The 23,529-nt window shown below is 28.9% G+C and overlaps 1 protein-coding gene across 3 annotated transcripts in view; it reads right to left on the reverse strand.

Moving 5' to 3' along the window:
• Octalpha2r (alpha2-adrenergic-like octopamine receptor) overlaps nucleotides 1-23,529 on the reverse strand; it is a 254,646-nt gene that overhangs the window by 64,286 nt on the left and 166,831 nt on the right. Inside the window, exon 1 of one of the 3 annotated variants that reach the window (XM_074244531.1) lies at nucleotides 2,279-2,282. The exons of the other annotated variants lie outside the window; for them this stretch is intronic. The gene's annotated coding sequence lies outside the window, so the exon portion shown is untranslated. Of the gene's footprint in view, nucleotides 1-2,278; nucleotides 2,283-23,529 lie in introns of those variants that run through there. 3 annotated transcript variants of the gene reach the window in all.

Here is a 23,529-nt window from a genome sequence, read left to right on the forward strand (position 1 = left end):
ATTTTTTATTTTTATTTGACGATATCAGAGAGATTAGTTATAGAATATGGAATAAAAATAATTTTTTTACTCTTTGAAGAGTGCAAGAAATTCTACAGCAATGTAGCCATATACAATCTTATTAGGCTATTCTAGGCCATATCAGAATATGTTTTTAATATTTTTTAAAGTGATGTTTGATGTTAAAGACTCAAATTTGTGAGTAACAAATTCGAGAAATATTTCTACGAAAACATGACGTGAAGTATGTATCTCCCAAGATTTGACCCAAGACTATTTATCATTTTTCATCCATTTGTGAAACATCAGCTTTAGAATATGAGCATGGTCTTTTCTCTGGTGAGTGACCAAAAAACCTTGACTTGTGTCGTCATGTCTAGCAGCTCTAGCTTTGGCTCTGGCTCAATGCCGGTATGCTATACTACTCTATTGTCTACCGTCTACTCACACATTGACTTACACCACTTCTCTTTACATCCACTTTCACCTCTACCATTCGACCGGAAGCAGTAGCAGCTGCTAATGTAAGAGACATTGTGAAATGGAATCGCTTTGAAGGAAAAGAGTGAGACCGCGAAATCGTATCCCTGAAATTCAGTAATATATAACTTACGGATGCAAGACATATGGTTTTAACCGCACACTAAATTTTGGACATTACTTTATTTTAAACAACCACTTTGCTCAGATAAATTATCTTTTATGTTCTGACCCATTTACTTTTTAATGATGATCGATGTTTTTTACGAATACATAAGAAAATATTTATAGATGCTGAGATGCTGAAAGTGGTTGAGTGAAATGTTGTATCGATTCGATACATTTTATAATATTTCAGAATGACGGAGTATTTTACGTGATTTATCTAGAAAAATTTTCCATGAATATTGACGACCAAGTTGTCAATTTATGAATACGAAGCCAAAAAGGGATAAAAATGATAATAGTTTCATTTATCTTAACTTATTCTTCGAAATTCTAATTCACAAACTTACAATAAATTTCAGTATTCACAGAAAAAAAGAAATATCTATCACAAACAAATCAATAAATTTGAGTCGCCAAAAGTGACTGCCATTATTACCAAGTGTTGATTGCTTTGATGACAACTTAAAAAAAAGTAATAATTAATAAATGAAAAAAAAAAAATATAAGTTGTTTTAAAGTTTACCAACAAATGATCTGATTAAGAGTGATAACATGCACAGAACTTGTTACAAATATTTAAACTCGTTCTGATAACAGAATTTATTTTTGTAAGTTGATTAAAAATTAGTTTTTAATTAGTAATCGACGGATAAGAAAGATTTAAATTAAATTATTAGAAGTTTGTAGAGTACATGGAATGTTTTATGAACATTGCTTTACTAGCTGTCAAAACATGAAAGAAAGCAAGTAAAATCTATAAAACTTTTATATTTCACATTGTAAACTTTTTATATAAATTATCTGTGCATGTTATTATTAAATATTTCATTGACGATAATCTAGTCATTAAAAATTATTTTTATTTCTTTTTGACATTTTTTGGCTAGTTTATGCGCAGACAAGTTACATACAGATGATGTTGTAACTGTTACACAGTTGAAATTCGCTGAATAGGCCGGCCGCGCCACGAAAATATAAAAAAAAACGAGGTTCTGTGCTGCCAGGACAGGAAATATGCGTAACACGCATGCGCTAGAGCAAACCACAAAAGTTGCTTTTTCTGGAGTAAAATGCGGCCCCGATACAACGTACTTTCGGCTAGGAGAGCAAGAAAAAATAATTTTTTTTTTTTTTTTTATTTTAAAGCCATTATAATTTCTGAAAATTGATAAAATAAATTTTATAAGTTAATTATTTTCGTCAACTATTATTTATTTTCCATAAATAAACCATATCTTTACCAGAAATAAATATTTATTTGGCCCTATCCAAATATCTTATATCTTTGACACAAATAAATCTTATTTTGATCAAATATTTTTTTTCTGTAATTTTTTATCTGTACTTTGAAATAAATTACTATAACTTAATGATATTTTAAGTATTTAGAGAATTTCTCACTATTCAGAACGAATTTCCTGTAGAATTGTTCATTGGTCATTGAAAATTCAGTCTATTTGCATATAGTATTATAGAATAAATATAATTGAATGGTTAACTGTTCTCCATAAGTAGCTCGAGGAAATTTGGCATATTTGGAGAGTGTATTTACGAAGGTATTGAAATTCTCTCATTTCTACTCAGATATTCTTATTAGTTAACTTAATAATAATCTGTAAATTTGACTCACAAATAGTTGATTTGTTAATTTCTGTTTGCGTATGAGTAAATCCAGTGATTGTGGCACTCACCTGAAACATAAAACATAAAAATGTAAAATTAATTTTGTTACTTTAATTGAATTAAAGATTGCTATTTGTATTCCAGTCTTTTTCTTCCAAACAAACCAAGTAAACCCTAAATTATTTAATAAAAAAGAATTGCTGATGAAGTTCCTGCGTTTTATTAACATTGTTCACCATACATTTCCTTTGACAATAAATTAAAGCAGCTTGTTTCAAGGTAACGACCCTACTCCCCTCCCCACCCAGCAACAAAGTTACATTTCTCCATATGAAAATAATATTGTACGTAGAACATATTGTCAAAATAAAAAAGGCCATTCGGCAGCCGAAATAGAAGTAGATTTCATAAACAGTTAATTTTACTTATGAATATTAGTAATAAAATAATGATTCAGAATTTTCCTACTGAGCAGCTGGCATGTGAAAGAAAGGGAACGCGTCGTTTTACACAGTACCTTAAGGGTACTGATGCGAAAATCTGTGTCATGACAGATTCACCGACATACAAATATAATTAAATGTTAATTATAAATATAATACGGATCGTAAAAATAGTCTACATATTGTATAATTTTTTCTAAATCGAAAACATTGACATTTGAAAAGAAATAGCATACATGTATATATTTTTGAAAATATATATGTATATATATTTGACAAAAATTTATTTAAATTCTACAGAAAAAAAAAAGCATTGAAAATAAAAATAAAACTACAGATAGATTTTTATAAGATTTATTGGATAAATTGATCGAAAAAACGACTGCAGACAAGTAAAATTTCATTAAAAACCTATATACAAATAAGTTATATTCAGTTTAGGAGGGTAGAATGTTAGGAAAATTAAAGCTCGTTTGATGGGCTTTGAAATGCAATTTACAAAAATTAGATAAATTATTTTGTCCAAAAGTTATCCGCCAAAGAATCTGCTGAAATACGATTTTTTCTGATTTTGAAAATTTTGAAACTCTGTAATTTCTAAACTACTAGAGCGATTAAGCTCATCTTTGAACTTGGTCTTGGTATTCGTCTGCAGATTAAGTATATTTGGTTTGAAAAAGATCCATTATAAATTAGAGACGGTATCTTCCGGATAAGTCACGTTATTATAAATACATATATATTAGGGTGTGCCAAAATGTAACTTCCGTGATAAATCTTTTAAAATTAAAATTTTGAGTTCCGCTTTTAACAGCAGCTATGTTTAGGCATTTTCTGAAATATTTTGGGGTAAAAGGATTTATTTGATTTTCATAGAATTTTTAACAGGAGATTCAATTCGGCACTTCCGACCATATTTTGAATTTTCAGCGGAAGTGCCCAAACTAAGCTTCTGTTAAAAAATTCTATGAAAATCAAATTCATCGTCTCACCCCAAAATATCTCAGGAAACGCCCAAACGCAGCCCCTGTTAAAAGCGGAACTCAAAATTTTTATTTTAAAAGGTTTCTCATGGAAGTTACATTTTGGCACACTCTAATACATATATAAACTTTTGAACTGGTGGTATTTTCTGAACCAGCTTGACGAACTGATTTAGAAAGTGGCAAAATTTTTCGAAAGTTGCGTCATGAAGACAAATGCAATAGTTAGATTTCTATGATATCTACTAAAAAGCATCTCACCACTATAAACACACAATAAATCAACCATTGACATTAATGACTAATCAACGAAGTAACTTCTTTTTCCCCGAAAACATAGACTATTTAGTGATTGTAATTCTTGGCACCCCACTCTCTTGCGTTATTGTATCGTGTGATAGTTACTACCCTGGTTAAAAATTCTAATTGAAAAGAATTGAGAAGCGGTCACTCCATGCAAATTGTATATCTATATATACAAACGGAAGAATTGAAATTATTGAAAAGAATTCGAATTTCATAATTTTTAATTCTTTTCAATCAATATTTTTAAACAGGGTAGAGAGACAATTGGAATCCACATGAGCTTCGTGTTGTAACATTTAATCTTATGTGAATCCAATAATACAGATTCTCCCCTAAAGTTATTTTGTTTTTTCACATTTGAAAGAAAAAATCTCGGACATTAAAATCCAGTGATCAATGCCGACAGTACAGAAGAACAAACATCTTTTCACAAAAGACCAAACAAAATCCATAAAAATAAATTAAACAAAGGTATACATGGAAATAAATTTTATTTCTCGGCTACGCCTCGGGCATCATGACAGAAATCTCAAACTTTCTGCCCTAGTAGTGTAATATACTATTGAACCAAGAATTTTGTTCTCCACTCAAGAAATTTTTTTTTCTGTGTAGGATTAGTTTCGTGAAAAAGTTTAGTGATGATGATTGTTAATACAAAAACAAGACAAATTTTCTAGCAGCGTAAACAAACGTTGAGTAAATAAGTAAAGTCAAAGGGTCTACATCAAAAGTTAACTTGTAATAACATTACTCTCTACATAGCACAAGTCAGGACAGGGCATTCGACATTTGCGGTAGACGTTGCACATGCCGGAAAGCATAGAACATGAACACATAAATACATAGATATAGTGACATAGTTATAAGTATAGGTATGACCTGTAGAGTTTCGAGTGCAGCGTACTGTAGTAAATAGAAATGGAAAAGAAAATAGCTAAGAGCGAAGAAAAGCTCAAATAAGAGATATTGTACAAATACTAGAGAAAGACCAAAATGCCGCGGGTTGTGAACTGCATTAATGTCATGAACCAGTCGTATCGTCAATTAGATAGGTACATATATATATATATATATATATATATATATATATATATATATATATATATATATATATATATATATATATATATATATATATATATATATATATATATATATATATATATATATATATATATATATATATATATATATATATATATATATATATATATATATATATATATATATATATATATAAATATACAAACAAGCAACTGCTGCTCCAGCTGCTGTTACTATTGCTATTTCTGTTGGTCCAAAGTCTAGACTCAAAGAATTAATGTACAGACGTACGAGTAAATACATACAGTCATTACTTCCAAGAGCTGGATTTATACAGACTACAGACCCGGGCTAGATTACACCAAATCCAAGGTAATTCCAGTGACAATATACTTGCTGTAGAAAAAAATTTCGCAAATCAGCTATACGGTAAAGCTCATGGTGGATACTTATGGCTGCTGGTGAACAAAGGAACCCGATGGCTTTTGCGCTTAAGAAATGTACAAGATTAACAATGAGAGATAAATAAAGTTTAATAAAGCTAGAGGATTAGTCTCGCATACCAAAAACACAGAAGACCCAAGTTATTACAATGGATAAGAGATTTAAAGTAGTGATTGTGGTACAAGCAGATCGCAGTGCGTGATAAGATGCTATTGAGGAAATTATAATATGTAGAACTGCTTGTTTACTGTTGTGGTTTTATTGAGGCATAAATTGTGTTGATTTTCATGAATAGTAATCAGTTCCATGAAAAGAGCCTTAGCTTATTTAAGAGCGAAATAAACAAAAAAAATTTTTGCCGAAAAATCTTATAATCAATTATAATAGATGCTTTATGCATTTTTCTGCAACTATTTGTTTATATAAAGGATGTTTGTACATTGTAAATTCAATAAATGACCCTTTTCAACGTTGACAGTCATTTTTTAAAGAAACTTTGACGTACTCTATCTTTTAAACAAATAGACGGATAAATAATTGTTCAACAAGAAATTTGTTGAAATTTTTAGACCCACAATTTTCTGTGATTTTAACAAATTTTCAGTTATTTATATTTTAGACAGAAAATCAATTTTGAAAGGGATGCTTCTTTTCTTTTATCATTAAAAATACTATCATCTATTTAGATTCCGCTCAAATTTCCGTATTTAACTGTAAAATTGCTTGTAAAAATTTTTATAAAAAAAATTAACAGTTTTATCGGAGTAACGTTTAGTATCGGTTAGCTAGAATGCGATTTTTTTCTTGATCTCTCATTTCTGTCCAGATATAAGAAAAATACAGGGGAAAAATGGGAGGCACATTTTGCAGTTTAGGTCGGATAAAATAGAATGTCAACATTAAATAAAAAAAAAGAATTAACTTAAATCAAAAGAAGAATTCTTAAACCGAGAAAATAATTTTGAAGAGTTTTATTGTCTTGAATTAAATTAAGACGAAAAATTATTGAATTAAGTAAAATTTATTTAAACCAAAATTTTCTCAGCTTAAGAATTTTTCTACTCAAATCAAATCATGAAATTATTGATTTGGTTTGAGTAAATTTTTTTTTCTATGTTGAAATTAGTATCTTTGCACAAATTGGACTTGCTGAACGAGTATGACGAAAAATAATGTTCTTGGATCAAAAATATTTTCTTCTGAGTTAAATTATTTTTTTAATGTCAGAAACTTTCTTGTCATTGACGTCCATTTAACTCTACATGGTAATATTCCTGTTACCTGTCAGTCTTGGAAAAACGTTAAGAGAAATGTTTAAATTTTAGAAGAGAAGAAGTTAGTAAAGTACTGGTGCTCTGAATTTTTCCAGCATAAGCTTACTACTTTAACTACGTGAATTCACGTAGAAAGGGCGTAAAAAAGAAAATGAAAAATAAAATAGTTAAGGGGGGAAAAAAAAGTGAGTAGATGTGCTAAGTAAAATTTAACAAAATCCTTTTCGCCAGTATGACGACAAGTTTAATCTTTTACCAAATGAAAATATAGGTTTTAGCTTGCTTTACAACCATATTTCCGTCAGAATCGTACACCCACCCTTTTGGTATATCCATAATTGAATTTTAGACTTGGACCACCGTGCTTTCATCCCGTTTTGTACCACCAGCAATGCTCAATATACATATATATTTTTCAATATTTCATTTATATATACTCTTGTACATGAACTTTTCTATACGTTTTTATGTCAAAATAAAATTTATCCCGCACTAGTAATTGATTTTTAGAAGTTTATTTCTCTTTACCTATCTGAAATTTTAAATGAACAAAAGCGTAGTTATAGATTTTTTAATAGAAAAAAATATTCAATTAATTGTTCCGATTATCATTATAATAAAAATTACAATATTTTACTTACATTTTATAGAAAATGTTCTTAAATACTAAATAAAATCGAAATCGAAGAATAATAGATATTTATTGGCTCTTACCGTTCAGCCGAGCATTGGCATTTTGTACTGGCCCAGTCTAGGTAAATCATCACTTACCGCGGGATATTTATTGTAATGTAATGGTATACGATTTGATTGTCAGCCATTGCTTGGCCGATGCTCTAGCTAATTTTTCATTAGATTGAAAACTATTGATACTTATAAGTCATTACTATGTTGTATCATTGTTTTTAATTTTTCTTAATTGAACGTTTCACAAAATTATAAACTAATTTATACAAAAAATTAGTAAATCGATTTTTGAAAGATATCTTAAGAAATTGTTAGAAATCTACTTAAAATTTTTAACTTCTTGCTTAAAAAATGAAAAGTTTTAAAAAACTGGGAAGTTATTTTTTATTATTAAAATTCAGAAATTGTTCAATTATCAAATAAATAAGGCCGTCACAAACATTAAAGTGAATATCGAAAAAAAGTCGTTGTCAAAATCGCCACTTAACGTCCGAATGACATACAATATTTTTTGTTATTATCGCTCCATAAGTTTAACTTTTAAGGGATAGGAGGCAAATAATGACATATTTAAATTTTGTGAAGTTTCACGAGGAAAAAAAAACTTAATTTTATATTAATTATCTTTTTATTAATATTTATTTATGCCGTGGTTATTATTTTATTAACATTAGGTCCGCTTCATAATAAACTGCCAGCAGAGAAATACTTAGCGCCACTCAATAGTAACTGTTTAAAATTTACTCACAATCATTGGTCAGTACACTAGAATGTGACTTTTTTTTTACAATCTCTCTCAATTTCGTCTAGATGTACTCGAAAAGTTCGTAAAAAAAAAGGAGGGGGTAAAACTTCACGGCCTAGGCCGTGAAAAAAAGACGGTATGGTAGTCTCTAGAAATGAGTCCCTTTACGGACGCCATCCAGCGCTCAAAAGTTGAACTTTTAGAGCGAGTATAACAAAAAATCTATTTTTGGAACATTCAGCAAAAGTATCGAATCATAATTATTTTTCAAGACTTTGCTGCAAGATCATTGACCTCAGTGTGATTTCTTCAAGTTGGAATTCACTCGCATCGTCATGTAATAATATCAAATTGTTAAAAAGTAATGTTCATGCAAAAATCAAGAACCTCACAAAAATTTGTCTTCATATTAAAAACGACAATATGGTAGAGTTTCCAGAAAAGAGTCCCCGTACGTATGCCACTAGGTTGTGCCAAAATGTAACTTCCGTGAGAAACCTTTTAAAATTAAAATTTTGAGTTCCGCTTTTAAAAGGGGCTGCGTTTGGGCATTTCCTAAGATATTTTGGGGTGGGACGATTTATTTAATTTTCATAGAATTTTTTAACAGAAGCTTAGTTTGGGCACTTCCGCTGAAAATTCAAAATTTGGTCGAAAGTGCCGAATTGAATCTCCTGTTAAAAATTCTATGAAAATCAAATAAATCGTCTCACCCCGAAATATTTCAGAAAATGCCTAAACACAGCTGCTGTTAAAAGCGGAACTCAAAATTTAAATTTTAAGAGGTTTATCACGGAAGTTACATTTTGGCACACCCTAGTATGCCACCCAGTACTCAAAAATTGAACTTTTGGAGCGAGTATAACAAAAATTTATTTTAATGTTAATCATCTCATAACTCAGTTTTTACAATACCCCTTATTTTACCTTAAATTTAAAAAAAAATGTTGATTTAGCAAAGAAGCTAAATAAAACACACTGATTTTTGTTGTAAAAATACAAGTAGAAGATGAAAGAACTTGTGATAAAAAATTGAAACCTTTTTTTGTAACTTTGATGCTCATGAGTACATTATCTTCGTATATGGTTGTGTAATTATAAACAAAATGAAATTATGTCCATGAAAGTAAATTTACCCTCCAATACAAAGCAATTTATTGTATCGTGGACATTAACCTTTCTTCTCTCGTTTAGTTTATTTATACAGATGAGAGGGATTTTACGAACACAGTACATCGCATTTTCCTCAGGGGTATTGGACTAAATAGGAAACAAAGATAAAGGTAAATTAATTCCCAGTCAAGTTTAATTCTATGGAATATACAAAACATGACGTCACAGCTACAAAAATAATTAAATAATGAATATACATTCCTCTCAAACTCTTAACTTTATTACGAAACTTTAATTATTACCCCATTATCCATTATGATGACTTATTTATTTTATCCTTAGGCTTTATTTAATCTGTTTAATTATTCGTATATTAACAGTTCATTAATTTATCCGTAAATAATCGCCTCTAATCCATTGATGTCCATCGAAATTTATTGTTTGATTTGTGCAATGAATTTCATCCAATAATCCAAAGAAAAATATCATTTTTTTCTGTTCTGTTTATTATTACAATAGTAATTAACGTTGTAAAGTCGCGAAGGGACGACTTTCTCGTAATTTTTTCTTTACAGTCCCTATATAAGTACAGAAAAATAAGAGGATGTAAGTATTGCGGCATAAGGACGAAAAAAACTTCCGGTGAAGTAGTCTCTAGAATTAAGTGTCTTTGCGATCGCCAACCAGTGATCGAAAAGTGAACTTACTGAGAGAGTATGACAAAAAATTTTGTTCAAAATTTCAAAATAAAAAAAGCATTTATAACTAAGCAGAATTTTTTGATGTCACAGTATGTCAAAGCGCGATCCACTCAAAATTAAATGCTCTACAAATATGACCATTGCGACACAACTGAAATTTGCACCTGTTAGATTTTACGGGTGACTAAACCTGATTTTTAAATCAAATTCTTATATTTTCGACGTTATTTTATAAATTTTTTTTTCATTTTTAATAATCATGACTTTCAGAGCAAAATTTTTGCTCCTTTAAATTTTTCAAAAATTTAATCAAGCGGGAAAAAAATATGGTTGGCTGGATTAAATTCAAACTTCGTAGAGTTTTTGTGGGTATATTGAACAGTCAAATGCACACAACATTAGTGGTTTCCGCAATATTTTTATTGGGCGCTTGATTTTCCAAAAAACCACAAAAAGCCCAATTTTGGTTGCTTTTTCAAATTCATGTAATGACTGATAAAAAAAATTTTTTTTTTCAAAAATCAACAGCCAATCCTTGTAGAGAATTTATTCAAATTTTTAAAACCAACCTTAAAGTTTCTGTGTAATCATTGGTTGCTGAGATATTGGTAATCAAAGACAAAATGATCTTTTTCCATTCAAACACCGATATCACAGTGAGAAATGCTTGCATTGAGAATTTTAAAAAACCAAATTAAAGCTGAATAACTAAGTTATCCAGTCCATATAAAAGTTAAGTTAAAAAAATTTTTTCAGGAGATTTAGTTGGGCATTTCCGGCCGAAATTTGAAATTTTAGCAGAAATACCCAAACTAAACTCCTGTTAAAAAATTCTATGAAAATCAAATAAATCGTCTCACCCCAAAATATCTTGGGAAATGCCTAAACACAGCTCCTGCCAAAAGCAGAACTCAAAATTCTAATTTTAAAAGGTTCTTCCTGAAAATTGAATTTTGGCACACCCTAGTGGACATATATAATAGATCAGACAATATTCTCAGAGGATTTCATAAAGAAGTCAAAAAATATTGTGAGAACTAAAAAATATTAAATGCAAAAGCACAAAAATTCATTTTTCAGATTTGTAAAGCTATAAAAAAAATCAAAAACGTTATAAATTAAAAGTTATAAAATATCCAGCAAATTATCCAAGCTATCAATTTCTCAGAAAGATAAAACTAGTAAATAAGTGCCCAGTATAATTATCAACCTGGATTGATTGGCTACTCGAGGACCCGAATAAGAAATTACTTTCATGCAAATAAAATTCTTATTAGTTAATTTAAATATCATCGATAATGCTAAGAAAATTTCTCAGTTATGAAAAAAGATTATTTGCATAGTTTTATTCGTCTTTATTTTTTTTTTTTTCTAATAAATTTGATATTCCTGATTTGCGTTCTTTCAACCCGCTCACCTTTTATAATTCAAATAAAAAAACTGCCCAAGGGAGTCTTCGTCAACTTGGCTTCCCGCTCCAGTATCCTGTTACTAAGCTTAAAAGTTTCAAAAGAACAAGAAAGTACTATTTTTATTTTCATTTTACCCGGTTATTTTTTTTTTTTAATTATTATTATTATTATCTTTCCTCTTCGTTTCCTCTTGACTTTTTTCGTATAATTTTTGTAATTTCACAGCGATCTCCCGTACTGTTGATTTACGCTTGGGAAATTTTCAACTCGTTATTTCAGGACTTTATTTTTTTTATGTACTCTAAAATACTTTATATTTTATTAGCTTAATATTTAATATTTATATATTTAAACCTTTTTACGTTTTTAAATTATCCATCAACTAGTTGCTCGTAAAATTATACTTTTTCCATTTTTAATTATTAAATGTAAAAAATTTTTTAAACTCAAAGCACCAATTATTTTTCAAAGGTTCAATTATAAACAGTCAGATCAGATAGATTTTATAAAAATTTATCTATTGCATTAATCCTTATGTCGGAATTTACTTAAAATTTTGTTATGTTATTTTTGAAATAGTTGAGTGAGGCTTGGAAGAAATAGTAGTTAAAAAATTTACCTATAATTATAAACTGAGTTTGAAGATGAATAAAATGGCACAAATCTAGAAATAGTGGCTATTAAAAATTTTAAAACGTAAAAAATCGTCATTTCCGGAACTGTATTTGTTTAGTTATTTATGTTGGGCAAGCCACGCGCAAATATAGTCAAAGTGATAAATATTTTCAGCAAGGGCCGAGGCTTTATATCCCTACTGCAAATAATTATCATCTCGATCGTATTTGCGCGGGGCTTGCCCATGGTGCTTAAACAATTTTTTATCCTATGGCGGACGTATGCGGGTTTTTACGTGCAGGGGATATTCAATTTATAAATAAATAGCGTACGACGCCATAATTCTCTAATCCTCTAAACAAAAAAGAATGAAAGTCTTGAAGTTAGTCAAAGGTGCACTTTTTAATTTAAAATTACGAGTGGAACGTAAGCTATTCGGCTGTATGGAGATTGCTGATGTTTGCGTGACATTGTCCTCGACTGTATAAAGTTCTATACAGCCCAGTAGATACTGGCGCGTATGTGTATTATTTACAGATCGACCTTGACGAATCCAAAGTGTGGTAGAGTAGGGTAATGTACGGTAAATTTACGGAACACGGAAAAAAAAATATTGCTACTGGAGCCATCTACTAGAGAGTTACTAGTAGAGCGCTACGACAGCAAAACATTTTCCTACAGTAACAATACGGTATGCCTATGGTAGGAATACTTTAGTTAGCTAGAATCGCTAACTACATTTTTCAATGGTGCCATCTAACATAACCACATACACACGTACCAATATCTATTAACTGAATAACAATATTTATAAATAATGATTTTAATACATAATAATATTTATAAATAATAATTTCAAAAATTATACTTATCAATTGATGAATTTGAAATTATTTATTTAATTATGATTGAATAAAAAAATTAAATTAAATGACATAAAAAAGGTTAATGAAAAATTTGATAATTATCAGTAGATTATAATTTAAATAAAAACATGGTTCCATGTTTTTATTTAACTTTACATGTAAATTGTGGATATTGTAGGGCAAATTACCGCGATTGTACAGTAATTTAGGTTTCTACTGTACAAGTAAAATACTACTGTAATATACGATGGTCATACGGTACATCGACTGTATTTTTACCATACAATACCGTAATTTTACGGTATTTCAGATCCGCCAGGGGAGTGTCGTATGCACGTGAAAACTCCCATCCGTCCGCCATAAGACGAAAAATTTTTTAATCACCACGAGCACGGTAATTACGGATAATTCAATTTCTCTATTCTATATATTCCATGTTATAAATCTACTTTGGAAACTGATTAAATAATTTGATATCTTATTCGTAGTTTCAACAAACTAATTACTCATGCGTATTAGAGGCTTCAATTATTGGATTATTTAGTCTTTCAACCCGTTAATAAGTAGTGAATCCAAGTAATCTATTCCATCACTAAAAATTAGTTAATAAAATAAGATAATCATCATTAAATAATATAAGCTTAATGAAAAATAAAATTTGATTAACTCATTAAAATATTTGATTAACATATAAAAAAAATAATAAAATTACAACCCTTCTCGTTATACTGTTAATGATTAGTTTTTTCATTTTACTTTTTAATGAGATTAAATAGTTGAAAGCTTACAAAAATTTACTAGTTTAATAGTATATTATTACACATCTAGGGAAGTAGAATAAGAAATTTCTCAGATCACATGTAATTGTTGTCCGAGGCGAAGCCGAGGTCAATAAACATGTGATCTGAGGCTTTCTTATTTACTGCCCGTGGTGTGTATACTATTTTTCTCCTTGACGGAGGCGGAAAGCGGCATTTTTGTTTAGCGCAGCTGTATCAGCTGATATCTCTACTACTTTTGAAGTCATATTGTTGTAAAATATAAAAAAAAATACTCATAAATATATGTACAAAGTAACCTGATAGTTTAAATAAATAACGTTAATTTTTATATCTTAAAAAAATTGATAAAAAATCAGCATGAAAACGTCCTTCTACACGCATTTCCTCCCTTAAAAATTCTAATGAAATCTTATAACCCCACTAAAATCAATAAAATTTTAAGGTTTTTTAAAAAAGCAGAACACAGATCCGGTAAATTCAATATATCAGTACGAATACGTGGTACATTCAAGTATTTCAAAAAATTTATCACCCTAGTCCTGATTTGTTGTGGGAAGAAAAAAGTTAAAGCCAATACTGAAGAAAAAAATTAATATCTAAAAGAAGAAATGAATCATTTAACAAACAGGTGATAGTAATAAAGTAACCTCGTGCGAATTGTCAATTTATTTTGTTCAGAAAGTATCATCGCACGTGTGAGAGGTATTTTTTTATTAATATTTTTTTTCTTCGGGAGTTCTTACAGCTCCCTTATGGGTTGAAATAAGAGAGCAAGAAATGTGGCAAGTAAAAGTAGAGCAAGAAAAACAAATAAAGAAAAATAAAATGCACTGCGAATTATTTTATTGGAGACGCGTCTGCAATTTTTCTGTCTTTCTATATAATATTACCGGTATATGTGTGGAATATATATGTATATGTATGTGACCAGCAAAAGTAACTCATGCGCTTAACTTTTTTCTATTTTCCCGTTGATACAGCATCTCTCAACCATACTCTATCCAAAATGGTCACGTAAGTCGTGAGTACAGAGAAGAAAAAAAAGTTAACTCAAAAATGAAAAAAATAAAAGTAAAAAAGGACAATGTACAGTGTATACACTGTGTGAGATCAAGAGAAAAAGTACAGAATGATGATAAAACGAAACATATATGTGGAAAAAAATAATAATAGAAGGAAAAATAAAGGTTGAAAGAAATAGTCTAAAGAGAGGCGAATAGGACTTTTTTTTTCTAATTCCGTCCATACTCAATGATAGTGGCAAGTGCATAAGATTATTGTGCGAACTCTCGTTACATAGACTTCCCGGTTGATAAAAAAATAGGTGGATGTATGTATGTATGTATGTATGTTAGTATGTAGTGGCGATTTTGTTGGAGAAGTTGTAAAAACTTCTAGCGAGCGGGTACTTTCACCTGCTTATAAGGACATTTACAGTGATAGTATTAAATGTATCTAAGAAAAGTACATTCCGAGCTATTTACCCTTTGTAGAAATAGTTATTGTGCAATTGTATGCACTGCGTGTATTTTTAAATTAAAAAAAGGTTTTAGTGATAATAGTGTCACACATTGTGTTCTGAATAAACTGTAATACAGGCACAAAAGAAGAAAAATTTTAACGAAATGCATTCGAATGTTTCCTTGTATTGTTGTGGAAGTAGTTAGGTTTTAGAGAAGAGTAGTGCTTCGAATTTCAATGTTACTTATGCGAAGAAAAATAACACAATCAAAAGCTTCGGAATCATTAAAAGTAGAAAAAAAATTTTTTTCTTTATCAAAAGTATACCCAGACAACAATATGATGTCTTATGACGTTTTCAAGATCAATTTAACATGGTACCCAGATCTTAAAGAGGTCATGTTGTTGGCTGGGTAATCATTTCAATCAGGACTTTCTTTGATATTCAGATGTCTGTTCATATGTTCAACATTAGAATATTGTTAAGATATTGATGTTGTTAGTATCTAAAAAGGAAAATCACAGTTCAGGTAATTTAAGTGTTATTTTTATTAGAAGAAAATACAGAAGTCTGTTTCCAAGGAATCGTTCTTCAGGACTGTCTTCTCAAATCCTTTTTTTTAATTACTCTACCTACTACTTGGGCCTCTTATCCCACTCCGTCATACATTTACACTGCGCCAAAATAACTTAAACTTAAAGGTCCTACGCATTTCTAAAATACTTTTAAAAATCACTCTTACAATTTTACTCACTTAGAACAATCTTACCTATCTGTCAAAACATCTGCATATAGTATGTTCGACGTACTTACTTAAATCTTATAATTTATGATATCTTAAACCGTTAGTCACAAAAATGAAAACTCTACAGTGATCATAAAACTAAAAAAAAGATAAGCTACAGCCTAATTTTACAACACTTCATATATGATCAGGCGTAGTCATATGTGACGCATGTATACTCTCACTGATAGAAAAACAATCTTGATTCAAAAAACCTTTTTTCTTCAAAATTTGAACTCTTGAAACTAAATATAGATATATTTCTTTCAAGAATTTTTGTCTCTTGGTTCAAGATAGGCGATAACATTGATTCAAGATGTTACTGACTTGTGTTAAGAATGGCTTTTTTTTGAGTTATTAATTTACTTATTTCCAAGAAATAATTTTTTTTCGATATAACAATTAAAGACTATTTAGTTTTTAAAATATACTTTGATGAATTATTTTAAGTTTTTTAAACGATAATATTATTTTGGTTGAAAAACTAAATGTATCGATTGAAGATAACATAGCTCTTAAGCCAAGAAAATCTAAATCAAGACAAGAAATTCTTAAAGCAAAATAATTATTTGTCTTCCAAAACAAATTCTTAGATCAAGAAAATATCTCTTGAGTCAACATAAATTTTCTAACATTATCTATGCACATACGATCACATGCAATGCATACATAATTATATATAAACATATGTGATACATGTCAGATCATACACAATCATATGTGATACATAGATAATTACATCTAAACGCATATGATCATTTATGAGTCATATGGAGTCAATAGTTATAAATGTTTGTCGATTTTCTTCAGAGTTTACTGTCATTCCGATGTTAAAATATCAATTTTCTGCAGCGCAGAGAATAAATTAACAACATTTAGTTATTTATTAGTATTACACTGATAACAACTGACAGAATGATCGAAATCGAAATAATAATGCCAGAAAAAACATCATGAATTATAGAAGAGAATAATAGCTACAGAAACAGCGACATGTCATTAATTAGTTTTGTGTATAAAATCCGTGATAAAATAACATTGAACAATAATTCAAGAGAAACCCTCAAGTGTAATACATCACAATACCCTAGTTATTTATTAGATAATCGATTATTTTAATTTATAAATTCACACTATGCTACTATACTTAGAGTCTCATAATTTATTCACCAGCAAATTGCGATTCCATTTTACCTTCTTCTGGCATTTTTCTTCTTAAAAATACATTCACCTATCTTCTTGGTTTATGCAATCTTTTGTGGTCTGACATGCACAGTGCCACAATCACTTGCATTACAAATCGCTCCAGCATCTACACTATTAAACTGTCTTTTCCTGCGCAGTATTCTTCAGTACAATACTATTATCATACGCAAAAATGAACAAGAACGAGTTTTAATTTTCAACAGCTACCAGATGCATCTTTGAAAATTAAAAAAAAAAAATAGACATAGCAAAGCACTGATGAAAATTCAAGTTGTGAACAATAAAATCCGATGGAAGATTAATTGAAGAAAACAATCAACGTTATGGATTTTAATCGGGATGAATTCTGTCAAAAATTTATTCTATTTAAATCGATAGATTTATTGAAGCCCCTCACAGCTCTGTCAACTTAAAATAAGCGACAGAAGTCGAAAGCATAGGGCGTGATGTCTTAACACTTGTTCCTGATTCAGTGACCTAGTATCATTTAAAAATACATAACCTTCTTCGTTTTATTTTTGTTGATAAAACACTTCTTGGTTATTATATTTGGTTGCAAGGTACTCAACTTCCGTTAATAAATTTCAGAAAATAAATCGACGGCTCCATCTTTCATCAATTATTCATGTGCTATCGATTAAATCAATTTATTTCGAGAGGAACTTGGTAAGTTTATTAATCAAATTCATTTTCCATGTCACGCTGAAGTCAAGTTGACAAGAAACTTCATAGAAGAGATTCTCAAGTAAAATTAAACTACCGACCTTATGGCTCTCACGTACTCACGCTATTACGGTGTGTTGATGTCTTGCCATTAAAAAATTTTTTTATATGGCCTAATACATCCATCGATATATATTGAAAAAAATCGAGAGGAAATTCGGAGTGAACATAAATTTTAATCCGAATTAGTTCTGAGTATGTATCTTTTAGATTAAATTTAATATTTATTTTGTTGAAATAAATATAATATGTTAAATTACAAATACACAATTTGAAAAATTTATCTGAAATTTTAGTTTGTAAATATTAATTATTTAAAAAAAGAAATTTTAACTTTAAAACGTTGAACTAAATTTTAATAAAGATTTTTTTTTTCAAATCTTGTCTATAAATCGTTACATAAAAAGTGAAAAATAATGAATTATTACGTTTAATTCAATAAGATTAATTATTTGAATGTTACTGAAATTAATTGACATATAGCAATTTTTAAGATTTCGTAAAAAGTAAATGATTTTTGGGAACATACTACCTGTAAAAGTTACAAAAAAAGTATTGATGTAATTTTTATTAAATGGTAAAAGTTATTATTTGTATTAAAAGAAAAGAAATAAAGTAAGTTAATTTTTTGTTATAGTCGCTCTAAAAGTTCAACTTTTGAGCGCTGGATGGCGTCCGTAACGGGACTCTTTTTTAAAGACTCTACCAAACCGTCTTTTTTTCACGGTCTAGGCCGTGAAGTTTTACCCCCTCCTTTTTTTTACCAACTTTTCGAGTACACCCAGACGAAATTGAGAGATATTGTAAAAAAAAAAGTCACATTCTAGTGTACCGACCAATGATTGTGAGTAAATTTTAAACAGTTACTATTGAGTGGGGCTAAGTATTTCTCTGCTAGCAGTTTATTATGAAGCGGACCTAATGTTAATAAAATAACAACCATGGCACAAATAAATATTAATAAAAAGATAATTAATAATAACTAAATTTTGTTGCCCTTGTGAAACTTCATAAAATTTAAATATGCCATTATTTGCCTACTATCCCTCAAAAGTTAAACTTATGGAGCGATAATAACAAAAAATATTGTATGTCATTCGGCCGTTAAGTGGCGATTTTGACAACGACTTTTTTTCGATATTCGCTTTAATGATTGTGACGCGAATGTTCGAAAACAAGCGTAAATTTCCGTCCTCGATTACGCCTCGGACGTTAAAATTATGCCCGTTTCTAACCTTCCCGCCGCAAACCTTAAGCTCATATCGAAATATCGTCGCTGTCAGAAAACCGCCACTTCACGGCCTTATGACATAAATATCTATTTTAAATCTGTAAATACGCATTTTATAATTTTCAAACGAATAACCATTACTTTTTTCATCGCTATCGAATAAAATAAATAAAGGATTCAGTTCGGAGGGATTAAATCAAGTAATAAATAATCCAGTTCAAATTCAAGCCGCAAATTTTTATAGGTTTTTTTTTTTTTTATATCCTTTGAAAGACACATACATGCAAGGCCTGATTTTTTTTTTAAGTTTTCATTTTAATCCAAGAAAACACGAATAGTTCGGTTGTTCAGCTTAAAAACTAAATAAAAGAAACTTAAAGTATTAAAGCATTTAACGTAATTGAAGATGGCTGGCTACACACGGTAGATATCACCATGTACTTGTAGTTAAACTTAATTAAATTAGATCTAATATATTTTAAGAGACAGTATGGATGTTAAGTTAATACTAACGATTATTCTAGATGATTATAAACAGATGTAAATTACAATGGAATTGAATATACAGCTAACTGACAAGGAAATTTGCCATGCTAGGCAATATATCAGTATATCAAAACATTTTTTCATTGTCTAATGACAATTTCTATTCGTAGCTTTAATTCTCAAATAAAAAACTTCAAATAAAATTAACTTATAATTTATAATTACAAAACGGAAAAAGAATAGTAGAATAATAATTAAATCTGAAGCCTTCATTTATTACAACGTGGAACGGTTGTATGAAAAAGAAAAAATATTTGTTTAATGTTAAATTAAAAATGAATTTATGTTGAAAAAACCTAAGAAAAATAGGTTAATTCATATAAAATTTCATTATTTGCTTTTTCTCTGTTTGTCGTTAATTTAGTTCTATGACTTTTTTTATTTTGTATTATAGTACCCACCACTTTGGGTACTTCATTTTAATTTTGTCCTACAATGACCTCATTTACGTTGTGACCAAAGTCTCTGGTCGTTTTTCTCGATTTGCTCGATGGGTTTTTTATTTTTTTTTCACCCCCTCACTCTCTGTCCATTACCAGCGCCTGTTTACACATTTTTATTACTTTAACCACACAACAGCAATATCATCAAAAAAACAAACAACTAAACCTGTGAATAAATAAATTTAACATTCAGATAAATTGACCCGACACTAACACAAACAAAACAACTAGAGCTGGTAAAATTAATTAATGAAAGTAATTTGCTGTGTATATTTATTAAACAATAAATTTCATTTCAGCTGTTGAATATAAAATGTTTGTGATTGATTGATCGCTATTCAAAAAATAAATTGTCAATCCTCTATGCTCAGTTGTAATGACAATTTAAATGTATTTTTCATAGTGAAATTCATGTACTTTATTTGAAAATTGAATGACCTTGAAATTTTTAAAATCTAAAAAAAAAACATAAATAAAATGTGAAAATATACATCGAAAATGTTCAATAAATATTTTTTATTTTTACGTTAACTCTTTGATATTTTTTGTTTTTTTACGAATGAGTGAAAATGTTTTTTATTCTAATTTTATTGAAATTCGTGTGCAGTATCAAAATAGTATCTACTTCTGTCGTAAATAATATTATTTTGAGTTAAAAAAACAAGAGGCTAATGATCATGATGATAAACATTATCATTATTTCAAAAATAATGATTATGATGACTGATGACAATAACGATGATTATAAGAAATTTAAAGACAAATCGTCATCATCATATCAATAATAATTATAATCATAATTATGATGACAATAACGAACTTAATGACTAATTATTATAATGATACCAATGATGATCATAATGACAAAAATAATAACCATTTTGAACTCAATAACAAATTATAATCATCATATATGCCTACACGGAAAAAAGTAAACTGTAAAATTCACTCGGATTCCGGTTACTTTTGACAGTTTTAAACTGTACAGTGGACATCGAGGTGGCAAAAATGTAAATATTACAAATCTAAATGTAGAAAGTATAAAAGCCACAATTTATAATTTAATATCCAAAATAAGTGATTAGTAGCGGTCACTATAGTAAATAACGACTCTTTCATCTTTAAAAATTACAGTTTCAAACGGTAAAAATTGCCATTTCAATGTGTAGTCTATACTATCATACCGAGTAAATTGTGACTATGACTATAGTAAATAACAACAGTGGTTTTATAAATTTTACAGTTTCAAACAGTAAAAATCGCCATTTTAATATGTATTTTATAATATCACGCCAAGTAATTTTTAAAAATAATAATAGTAAATAACAACCCTGACTATTTAAATTTTATAGTTTTAAATATTATTTTCGGATATAATTTATTAAATTTGCTATCGGGATTAACAAAAAAATTAACAATAAAAAAAAACTATAAATAAAAAAATTTTTTTTTATTTTGTCTTTTTTTGTTTTTTGTTTAATTAATATTTTTTTTTTTTACATTTTTTATTTTCGGAGTTTTTTAGAGGAGCTGGAGGAGGAGATAAGATTTCAATCACATTTGCATTCATTCATTGTGAAGAAGTCTTACGCTTGCCTTAAAAATAAATTCAGAAAAATATTGCCCTAACCGAGTTTCGAATAGTAATAGTAACCTTAACGCACGCGAGACTATCACCTAACCGCAACGCTATAAGAACGTTGGAGGGTCATTTTTGTCAGAAGTTTTATTAACCACGTATTTCTGGCTATTTTGGCAGTGTTGAAATCGGTGCTGTCCAACACGTGTTAAAAAAGTCAAGTTCAAAAACAAAGAAAACAAGCCAGACTCATAACGCGATTCGACTGTAGTACATGCTAATGCTCTGCAAGAGCACTAACATTACAAATAAGGAGAAGGGGAAGGTCCTACACTCTGGGAGAATTAAACGTTTGAAACAGTAAAAATTTTACTTTTAAAATGTATATTTTACCCGTCGAAGCACATCAATAATTACAGTTCCATCTTTAGCGTTGCGTTTAAAATTTACCATTTTACTTTGTAAATATTGACGTTGCTTATATAAAAATTTACTAACTGTAGTTTATATTTTTTAAATATCATACGATCATTTTTTACAGATGAAATTATAAATATCAAAGTCAAAGTTCTTAATTATTATACTTTAACATTTTCGACTTTCACATAGCGATTATTACTGTTTGAAATAGTATTTTTCAGCGTGTAAACAATAAATTGTAGCATTTAAATAATAAATATTACATAGTGACTAGTAAAATCACGATTTTACTGTTTGAAATGGTAATTTTTATCAGTTGATCATTACTTATTACAACTCGACTATCATTTATTACAGTTTACTTTTTTCCGTGTATGATCAATCATGATGGTCATAGTAAAAATCATGATGACAACAATAATAATAATAATCATCATCATCGTAATAGTGACAAATGATCAATATGGTGATAATCATTATCATAATCGTGACCATGACAATAAAAATCATTATTATGATGACAAAAATCATGATCATGAAGATAGCAAGCATAATCATTATACCAATAATAATAATGATAAAAATTATGATTTTGATAACTATTACTAGAGTCATGATTCGTGATGATAAAATGTTCATTATTATACACAGAAAAAAAATTTTTTTTGATCGAAATAAGATTTATTTGTGCCAAAGATAAAATACATTTGAGCAATTTAATTGCGTAGGATAAGTAGTTTATTTATGATAAAGATATGGTTTATTTGTAGTAGGGGAGAAAGGAGTCAATTAAACCATGGGGCAATTGAACCACTCGACTTAAAAAATCGAAAAAATTGAAAAAATGCTTCATCCTTTTAGAATTATATTCTAATATGTTAAACGCAGATATAATCAAAATTTGAAATCATTGCGATTAATATATTTTGAAAAATTGAAATTTTTGTATGTTTAGGTATGGAAACTTTTTTTTCGGTTGGTTCTAAATTGTTTAATAATATTTCAATTTTTGAATTAATTGATAAAGTTTGAATTGTAGTCGTTGTATATACTTATACTTTATAATCCTCAACTTTGCTCATAGTGATGTAATAGTTTATTTATTTATTATTTACTATTAATTGTTATAAAATTAAATGGGGTCAATTGAACCAGTAGTCTCGGAGACGATTGAACCATACAGAGAAGCATGGGACATGCGCACGCATCTTGAATCTACGTCAAAAAATCTCAGGGAAATAACCTAACAATTTGATGAACTGAATTTGTAATGAAAATTATTTTTAAATTGATTTTTAATTTATTTAATACAATATCCGTGCATTAAAACGGTAAAACAGTAATATTAGCAAGTAATAATTGATATATTATTTATTACAAGTTCGGGTTTGAGTTTTAAATGTTATTGGTTCAATTGATCCCGAGCAATGGTTCAATTGCCCCCGAGCG

Source organism: Cotesia typhae, unplaced genomic scaffold (assembly GCF_013202065.1).
Source record: "Cotesia typhae breed Kobodo isofemale line unplaced genomic scaffold, CoteBio_Ctyphae contig_43, whole genome shotgun sequence".
NCBI lineage: Eukaryota > Metazoa > Arthropoda > Insecta > Hymenoptera > Braconidae > Cotesia > Cotesia typhae.